The sequence below is a fragment of the Phascolarctos cinereus genome, unplaced genomic scaffold, assembly GCF_003287225.1.
Source record: "Phascolarctos cinereus isolate Bilbo 61053 unplaced genomic scaffold, phaCin_HiC Scaffold_9;HRSCAF=440, whole genome shotgun sequence".
Lineage (NCBI taxonomy): Eukaryota > Metazoa > Chordata > Mammalia > Diprotodontia > Phascolarctidae > Phascolarctos > Phascolarctos cinereus.
In genome coordinates this window covers 265756847-265766332 of record NW_027556402.1, presented here as the reverse complement: position 1 = coordinate 265766332, position 9486 = coordinate 265756847, and the positions used below count along the sequence as shown (strand labels likewise).

The window sequence follows — 9486 nt, the reverse complement described above, 5'->3', positions numbered from 1 at the left end:
AATACACAACTAGTAATTATAACTTTGAATATGAATGGGATGAACACACACCTAAAACAGAAACAGATAGCAGAATGAATCAAAACCCAGAATCCAACAATATGTTGTTTACAAGAAAACATTTAAAAAATGAGACACATACAAAGAGTAAGAATAAAGGATTGGATTATGCTTTGGCTGATGTTAAAAAAGCAAGGGTAGCAATCATGATCTCAGAAAAAATTAATGCTAAAATAGATTTAATTAAAAGAGATAATCAGGAAAACTACATTAGATTAGCAATATCAATACTAAACATACATGCACCAAATGCTATAACATCCACATTTATAAAAGAAAATGTAAATAAATTATGGGTGGACATAGTAAAACTATAGTAGTGGGGAACTTCAGCCTTCCTCTCTCAGAACTAGATAAATCTAACAGAAAAATAAAGAAGTGAAGGATGACTATAGAATCTTCTATAAGATAGATATGATAGACATATGGAGATAATCGAATGGGAATAGAAAGGAATATATCTTTTTTCTCAGCAGAACATGGAACTTTACAAAAATATATTAGGCCATAAAAAGTTTATAGTTAAATGCAGAAAAAGAGAAATATTAAATGCATCCTTTTCAGATCATAATGCAACCCTAGAAATTCAACTAAAAAATTAGTTGAAACAATTAATAATTTTTAGCAAAGTAGCAAGATATAAAATAAACCCACACAAATTGTCAGCATTTCTATGTATCACCAAGAAAACCCTGCAAGAAGAGATAAGAGATACCCAACTTAAAATAACCATAGCCAGCATAAAATACCTGTGAATATACCTGCTAATAAACCCAGGAACTACATGAACATAATTATAAAACACTTTTTATGTAAGTAAAGTCAGATTTAAATAATTGGAGAAATATTAATTGTTCATGGGTGAGCAGAACTAATATAATAAAATTGACAATTCTATCTAAACTAATCTGCTTGTTCAATGCCATTTCAATTAAATTACCAAAAAGTATTTTACTGAGCTAGAAAAAAATTATAACAAAATTCATTTGGAAGAACAAAAGGTCAAGAATACCAAAGGAATTAAAGAAGAAATGGAAAGGAAGGAGGTTTAGCATTATCATAAAGTAGCAATTATCAAAACTGTCTGGTACTGGTTAAGAAATAGAAAAGTGGATCAGCAGAACAGAATAGACATATAATACACCATAGTAAATTATTATAATGATCTTGTGTTTGATAAATGTAAAGATTTTAGCTTCTGTGATAAGAATTCTCTACTTGGTAAAAATTGTTGGGAAAATTGCAAAAGAGTCTAGCAGAAACTAGGTGTAGACCAATATCTTACACCATTTACCCAGATAAGGTCAAAATGGATCCATGACCTAGACATAAGGGGAGATATCATAAGTAAATTAGAAGAACATGGATCCTATTACCTATCGTATTTAAGGATAGAAGATTTTATGAATAAACAAAAGATAGAGAGCAGTGTGAGATTTAAAATGGTCAATCTTGGTTAAATTAAAAGTGTTTGGATAAATAAAACCAATGTAGCCAAGCAAAGAAGCAAAGCAGAAAAGTGGGACAAAATTTTTATAGCTAGTTTCTCAGATAAAGGTCTTATATCTCAAATATATAGTTAACTAAGTCAGATTTAAGAGAATATGAGTCATTCCCCATTAAAAAGGGTATGAACAGGCAGTTTTTGGAAGAAGAAATCTAAGGTACATATAATTATAAAAATGCTCTGAATAATTATTGATTAGAGAAATGCAAATTAAAACAACTCTGAGGCACCACTTCACACTTATCAGATTGGCTAAAATGATTGAAGAGGAAAATGAAAAGTTGGAGGGGATGTGGAAAAATTAGGACACTAATATAGTGTTGGTGGAACTGTGAACTGATTCAACTATTTTGGAGAACAATTTGGAATTATGCCCAAAGAGTTATAAAACTGTGTATTCCTTTGACCCAGCAACAACACTATTAGGTCTGTTTCCCAAGGTGAACAGGAAAAAGTAAAAAGAACCTATATGTTCTAAAATTTGTCAGCAGCTCTCTTTGTGGTGGCAAAGAACTAGAAACTGAGGGGTGCCCATCAATTGGGGAATGACTGAACAAGTTGTGTTTTACAATCATGATGGAATACTACTGTGCTGTAAGAAATGATGGGCAGGTTGATTTTAGAAGAAGAAAAAAAAACAAGGAAAGACTTGCATAAAATTATCAAGAATGAAATAAGTAAAACCTAGAGAATATTGTATACAGTAACATGTTTGAAGAATAACTGTGAATGATTAAGTTATTCTGAGTGTTATAATCAAATCAATTACAAAGGACTTATGAAGGAAGATGCTATTCACCTCCAGAAAAATAACAGATATATGGAAATATGTGTTGTTTGGTTTCACATTCATATATCTGTGTCAAATGGTGGCCTCCTGTAGTGCGGGAGGGAGACAGCTTAATCTCAAAGTAACAAAAACATTTTTTTTAACTAAAGAAAGAAAGAAACCTCAACAGAAAAGAGAAATGATAAATACTATAGGGGATGTGGAAAAATTGGGTCAGTAATGCACTGTTGTTGGAGTTGGAAACTGGTCCAGCCATTCTGGAGTCACTTGGAACTATGCCCAAAGGGCTATAAAACTGTGCATATATGTATGCATATATGACCCAGCAATACCACTACTAGGTCTATCCCCCAAAAGAGATCAAAGGAAAAGGAAAAGGACTCACATTTGCAAAAATATTTATGGCAGCTCTTTTTCTGGTGGCAAAATAAATGGAAATTGAGAGGATGACCATCGATTGGGGAATGGTTTAACAAGTTGTGGTATGTGATTGTGATGGAGTGATTGTGCTATAAGAAATAAGGAGGGGAATGGGTTCAGAAAAACCTGGGAAGAACTATATGAGCTGATGTAAAGTGAAGTGAGCAGAACCAGGAGAACATTGTACACAGTAACAGCAATCTTATGTCAATTAGCCACTCTGATCAAGGCAATGAGCCAAGATAATTTTAAGGGACACCGGATGAAAAATGCTGCTCACCTCCAGAGAGAGAATTGAGGAACTCTGAGTGCAGATTGAAGTATATACTTAAAAAAAAAAAGATCAGCTTTGTTTTCTTGTTTGTATGTGTGTGTGTGTGTGTGTGTGTATGTATTGTTGTTGTTTTTGCAACAAGGCTAATACTGAAATGTGTTTTGCTGCAGGAATGATTAATATCATGTTGTTTTCCTTCTCTACGGAGAAGGGAAAGGAAGGAAGGAGAGAATTTAGAACTCAAAAATTTTTTAAAACGAATGTTAATTTTTTTGCATGTAATTTAACAAAATAAATAAAAAAATATTAGAAGAGAAAAAGATAGAATAATCAAAATGAAAATACACAGGAACATTACAGACAAAATCCAGAGCTTGCTGGGGAAAGAGAAAATACTTTAAACAGCTGAGCCAGCGCTGAAGTCAGGAAGACCTCTGTTCAAATTTGACCTGGAACACTAGATGAGAGACCCTAGGCAGGTCACTTTACCTTTCTGCCTCAGTTTCCTCATTTGGAAAATGGGGATAATAACAGCATGTACCTCCCAGGGTTGTTTTGAGGATCAAATGAGATAATATTTAGAAAGTGCCTGACACCCAGTAGGTGCTTAATAAAAGCTAATTCTCTTCTTCAGTAAAAAAAGGAATTTAAGTCCCCAGGAGCCACAGTCAGATCACACAAGACTTAGCGGTCACCGTCATAAAGGAGCGGCCTGGGAAGCTGGAATACGGTATTCCAAAAGGCAAAAGATAGGCCTTAAACTCAAACGGAGTATAACCCTACATTGGGGTAGGGGTAGCAAGTGGACTTTTAATGAAATTAGAGACTTTCAAGCAGCCGTAATTCAAAGACTGGAATTGTGGAGAAACTTTGAAATACAAGCGGGATTAAAGAGCCCAAGGTCAATAAGAGCGAGCAACTGGAAAGACTTTACGGGGATAAAGTGTTGCATTCTAATGAGGCAGAGAGGTGGCTTCAAGTACCCCCCCCCCCCGCAAAGAACAGTGGTGTCAGCAGAGGTCAGAGAAGGACCCTAACTTGACGGAGCGCTTGGGATTGAGGTAAAATTGGGGAGGCGTTATCTCCTATAATTGGGGGTGATGTAAACAGAAATCTGTACAAATGAGGAAGGGGTGAGGGGAAGAGTCTCTTGAACGAAACCCACTTCGAACTAATGTGGAGGGAGAGGGGCAGAGCCTAACTCTAAATGCGCCGTAACAACAGCAAAGAGTCAAGGATAGTGTGACTAACCCCCGGACCCAGTATTTAGAACATGGAGAAGGAGCCCCAGGACAGTATCAAGTCTGTCTCTTTTTCTTTCTTTTCTTTCTCTTTCTTTTCTTTCTCTTTCTTTTCTTTCTCTTTCTTTTCCTTCCTTCCTTCCTTCCTTCCTTCCTTCCTTCCTTCCTTCCTTCCTGGGGAGGAGGGGCTGCTCACCCCACTCTTTTCGCCGCCACACCGCCCGTGTCACCCAGCCCGAGACTGACCCGTTCACCATCACCCACAGTGATGCGCTGTCGGGGACCAAAAGCGGCTGCTTCTGCCTCGGACCCCAGTCCCTGGAGCTCCCAGGAAGTCCCCAAGGCGCGGGCTGCCCCACGGATAAGATTCACAACCCTCCCGGGTTTGAGTTTACTGGGTTAGGGTCGCTCGTCCTCACGGCAACAGAGGCGACAAGTGGCGCCCATCGGTGCTCTAGATGACGTCAAAGTTAGCTTTGCCGAAGTATGGGTGCAAGAGATTGAAGTGTGTGCATCGGCGCCCGAACTCATAGCCTGTAGGACCGTTGGAGGACCCCTAGGCTGGGGCTTGGGAGGAGGAAGTGGAAGTGGCTGCAGCCACCTCGGAGCCAGGAGGAGGTTCGGCGGAACCGTGCAGGGAGACCCCGCCTCAGGCCTGGGGGGCGCACGGCCGAGGATCCCGCGGCGAAGGGCTGGGACAGCGAGCCGCGGCCCCAGCGCACTGAGGGTGGCTTGGGGCTAGCCGTAGCAGGAAGGGAAGAGAGGCCGCCCTACTCCCAGCGAGAGAGGGCCGGTACGCCGTGGGAGGCAGCCGCGCCAAAAGCAGAACTGTGAGGAGAGGAATTCGAACCCACGCCTCCAGATGGAGACCAGAAGGCTCCCCAACACAATGGAAAGCTTACGCTTGAGTCTGGCGCCTTAGACCATTCAGCCATCCCGACAGCTGACAGTCTTTACCCTTTACCCTTCCTCGGCCTCCCGAGCACGCCCCGCTCGAGGCTCCCCGAGTCCCCCCGAGCTCCTGTCCTGCCACCTCCCGCCGTGGTGGCTTTGTCCTCGCTCTGGGCCCACTAAGGATGTACTTCTCACGCTGTAAGCCTCTCCTCAGACAGAAAAGAAGTTCCGGGAGGCCAGGCTTGTGTCTGCTCCCAGTCCGGGGCTTGGCACACAGTGGGCGCTTACTAAGTGCTGGGGATGATGAGACAGGAGCTTGCAAAAAAGACACAGCGATAGAAACAGAGGGGAAAGGGGACGAGAAAAAGACAGTGAGCCCAGGAGTCCTAGAGAAGAGGAGGAGGCGTGTCGGACCCACGGCGTCTCCGGCTCAGTGGTCCTGGCTGGGGGGTGGGGGTGGGGTGGGTGAGGGGAGAGGGAATTTTAAAGCGTCAGAACCGAAATCGGAATAAATGAGCCCCAAAGAAAGAAGAGTCCCCCGAAGCAATGAGCGGGAAGGGGGCCGGCGCGGTCCCTCAGCACCCCTAGAACGACCTGTTTGGCCGTGGATGGCCTTCTGGGCTCTCTTGGGGTTCAGGTCTTCACGGTGGTTGACAGATCCGGGAAGGCTCCCTAAACGCGCGCTGTAGGAGAGAAGGGAAGTCCCTCCAACTACCGCCTCCTCCCGTCGGAGGACGTCTAATGCGAGCAGAGGTTAGAATGTCCGGCCTGGAGTCAGGAGGACGAGTCTTCCTGAGTTCAGATTTGGCCTCGGACTCTTACTAGCTATGTGACCCTGGCCGAGTCATTTCACCCTGCAGTTTCGTCCTCCGTATGATGAGCTGGAGAATGAAATGGCAGACCACTGCAGTATCTTGGCAAAGAAAACCCTAAATGGGGTCACCAAGAGTCGGACGCTCAGTAAACGACTGAGCCTTGGCCCCGCGGCGGGGTTCCAAAGGAGTAGGCTCGCCCGGGAGCTGGATGGGTCACCCCGTGGTCCACAGGCCGGCAGGGGAAATGGGTCCTGGGGCCTCCGTCGGGCTCGCTTTGGGCTCCAGTGGAGTTGGCTACCCGGCGGAGGCTGGGGCCCTTCCTGTACGGATACCCTCTTCCTTTCTGCGTCTGGCCTAGGCTTCGCGGTGGATAATCCTCTAGCTGGGTGTGGGCTTGGAGTCAGGGAGCCAGAGGCTAGGCAGGACCCGTGAGAGTCCTGATCCAAGGGAGCCCCGGCGTCGTCCAGCGGCCCGTGAGAGCCCCCCAGCTGAGTCTGTTAAGGAGGAGGGGGATGGGTTAAGGTCAGGGTTAGAGTCGTCCAGGGCCGGGGTCCAGATCCAGGCGATTCCGGTCCTGCGTCCTCTGAGCAGGATGGTGGATTGGACGGGGAGCCTCGGTATCGGAATCCAGGACCTAGAGAGAGTTTGAGGGGAACAAGAGGCTGGGCCTAGGCGCGTGGCCCTGATGGCGGTGCTGACTCTGCTTTCTGCGGGGCGTGGCCTCAGGTGTAGGCGGGGAGAACCAGTGGGCCCAAAAGCCCAGACTTTGCATTCAGCAGCCCCCTCGTGACCACTCGGCAAAACATCGGGGGCCAGTGGCGCAATGGAGAACGCGTCTGACTACGGATCAGAAGATTCCAGGTTCGACTCCTGGCTGGCTCGGCTGTTAAAAATGGTTTTCTGTTTTTTCATTGCTTTCAATTGAGCTCCTGCTTCTTGGACTAACCCCGGGCATTCCTCGACTCACTTAGTTTACTGTGAATACAGAAGTGGGGTAAACACTCATCTACTCTCGAAATACCTTGGGAGGGTAGAGGAAGACAATAGAGATGTCTTCCTGGAAACTTCCGTTTCTCTTAGGTTTAACAGGGAGAAGAGCAGTAAAATTCACTTTTTAAAAACCAAATATGTCCTGCCTTCCAGTGAAAATCCTTCAGACACTTGAAGAAAGCTCTCATGCCCACCCCTAGTCTTCTGTTCTCCAAATTCTGATTTATCCCCTAGGAAATTATTTCAAAACCCAACTGGCAACTCCCAGATCTGCGGTAACCTCCTCACTGAGCTGTGGTACCCGGAATGGAAGCCTGCTTTCCGGATGTGATCTGACCAGGGCCAGGGCAGCTGGCTCATTCTTATTGTGTATCCTAAGCCTGAATGGAGGGAGCTCTGAGATCTAGGCTAGAAAGCCCTTCAGATGAGAGGGTGGTCCCATTGTCCTCTCTGGCCGTCTTGCCAAACTTATTGTTGTCACCAAACTGAAAGGAGCTATGACTGAATCTGTATTCACAAAGATTTCAGCAGACTAGAGCTAGGGGTCAAATCGATTAAGATGGAATTGAATAGGGATAAATGTGAAGTCAGAAAAAGTAAGGATAGCTATTGTGCTATAAGAAATGGTGAGCAGGCAGACTTCAGAAAAACCTGGAAAGACTTAAATGAACTGATGCTAAGTGAAGTGAGCAGAAGCAGGAGAAACGTCATACACAGTAACAGCCACGCTGTGCAATCACTGACCTTGATCGACTTAGCTCTCAGTAATGCAAGGATCCAAGACAATTCCAAAGGATTCACAATGGAAAATGCTGTCCACATCCAGAAAAAGAACTATGGAGTCTGAATGCAGATGGAAGCACATTATTTGATCTCTCTTTGTTCTTCTTTCTTGTGGTTTCTCCCACTGGTTGTAATTCTTCTTTACAATGTGACTAATGTGAAAATAGATTCAGTACCAATGTATATGTAGAACCTATATTAGATTGCACACTCTCTCAGGGAGGGTGGAGGGGAGAGATGAGGAGAAAATTTGGAACTCAAAATCTCGTGGAAGAGAATGTTGAAAACTAAAAATAAATTAAAAAAATTTTAAAGTATAGGATGGGGGAATCATAACTGGCCAGCACTCCATGTGAGAAAGACCTGACATTTTAGGAGTGATTTTAGAAATAATGATCACTGACATTTAAGTTATTTCAAGAGCCATAGAAACAAAAAATGCTACAAAATGTTAGAGTGCACTAATGGAGTACCCAATGCAAAAGCCTTAGGATAACAGAGTAGAAAAGGCTTCATCTCCAGAGTCAGAGGGCCTGGGTGAGCAGCCAGCATGGCTCCTCTCCTGGACTCAGTTTCTTCATTTGCAAAAGGGGAGGATAGGCAGATGATCGATCTGTGCCCTGCTCACATCCCACCTGGGGGCAGGTCCTCAGTTCTTAGGAAAGGAGACCAACAAATCAGGGCACACACCAAAGACAGTGGCCACGTGGGTGAAGGGACAGGAAGCCAAGCCTTGATAGGACTGATTGGAGGGAGTGGGGAGAGTTTTGCCTGGACACAGAAGATGGGGAGGAGGTCATGATGTCTAACTTCAGATATATGAAGGCTCTTCTCCTCAGTGCTGGGGGCAGAATGAAGACCAGTGACTGACAGAAGGAAGGCATTCCTCACCACTGAAGCTGTCTAAGCTGAGGTACTGAGCTCCCCACCACTTGAATTCAAGTGGAAGTGGGATGACCCCTTGGGGGCAGTGTTGTAGAAGCCTTTCCTGGGTAGGTTCCAGTTGAACTGGAAGCCTCCAGTGCTGGGCTTCTTCTGGTCCTTTCACCCCACCCTCGAGTTAGAGAACTCTGCAAAGCTCCCTTGGGGATATCTCAGCTCCTAGCAAGCACCTAATATGGCAGTTCTCTATCTTCCCCAGCCTTGCCCAAGGCTTGAAGAAGTACATGGACATGTGTAAGAGCCTCTGTGTCTGATCAGAGTGGGGGGTCACCTTCCCACCCCTCCCCATCCCACTGGCTGAATCAGTGAGGACAGAGGGCATGAATGGAAAGGTCTGCAGTACCACTGGGAAAATTAGTCACCTAAATCCAATTGTCCTCCATGTCTCCAGGCTGCACAAAGGACTGTGATCCTGTGGCAGAATAAAGGTTAGGGTTAAAAGTTAGAATTGGAAGCTCAGTCCTACTCCCAACCACCTGCATCACCTTGGGCAAGTCCCTTCCTTTCTTTGAGACTCAGTTTTCTCATCTGTAAAATATGGACAGCATTGTACTTCCCCATCTGAGAGTCTGATTCTACAGAAGACACCTTTACTACCCAGGAGAATCATTCCATGGGGCCCTTTGAAGAGGTTTCTCTAGAGAGGTAGAATTTGAGACTTTCTATAGAGCCTAATAGTCCCCTCTCCTGGCTCCAGCAAACTCCATAGAGACTAGCTCTCTAGAAGTTTTTTCCTCTGGTAAACAATCACCCTACTTCCCCAGGGGAAC

The 9486-nt window shown here is 44.8% G+C and overlaps 1 non-coding gene across 1 annotated transcript; it reads left to right on the top strand.

Moving 5' to 3' along the window:
• Window positions 1-6810: 6810 nt before the first annotated feature.
• On the top strand, window positions 6811-6883 carry TRNAR-ACG (transfer RNA arginine (anticodon ACG)). The gene has a single exon. It is a non-coding gene; the product is annotated as a tRNA-Arg (tRNA).
• Window positions 6884-9486: the final 2603 nt, after the last annotated feature.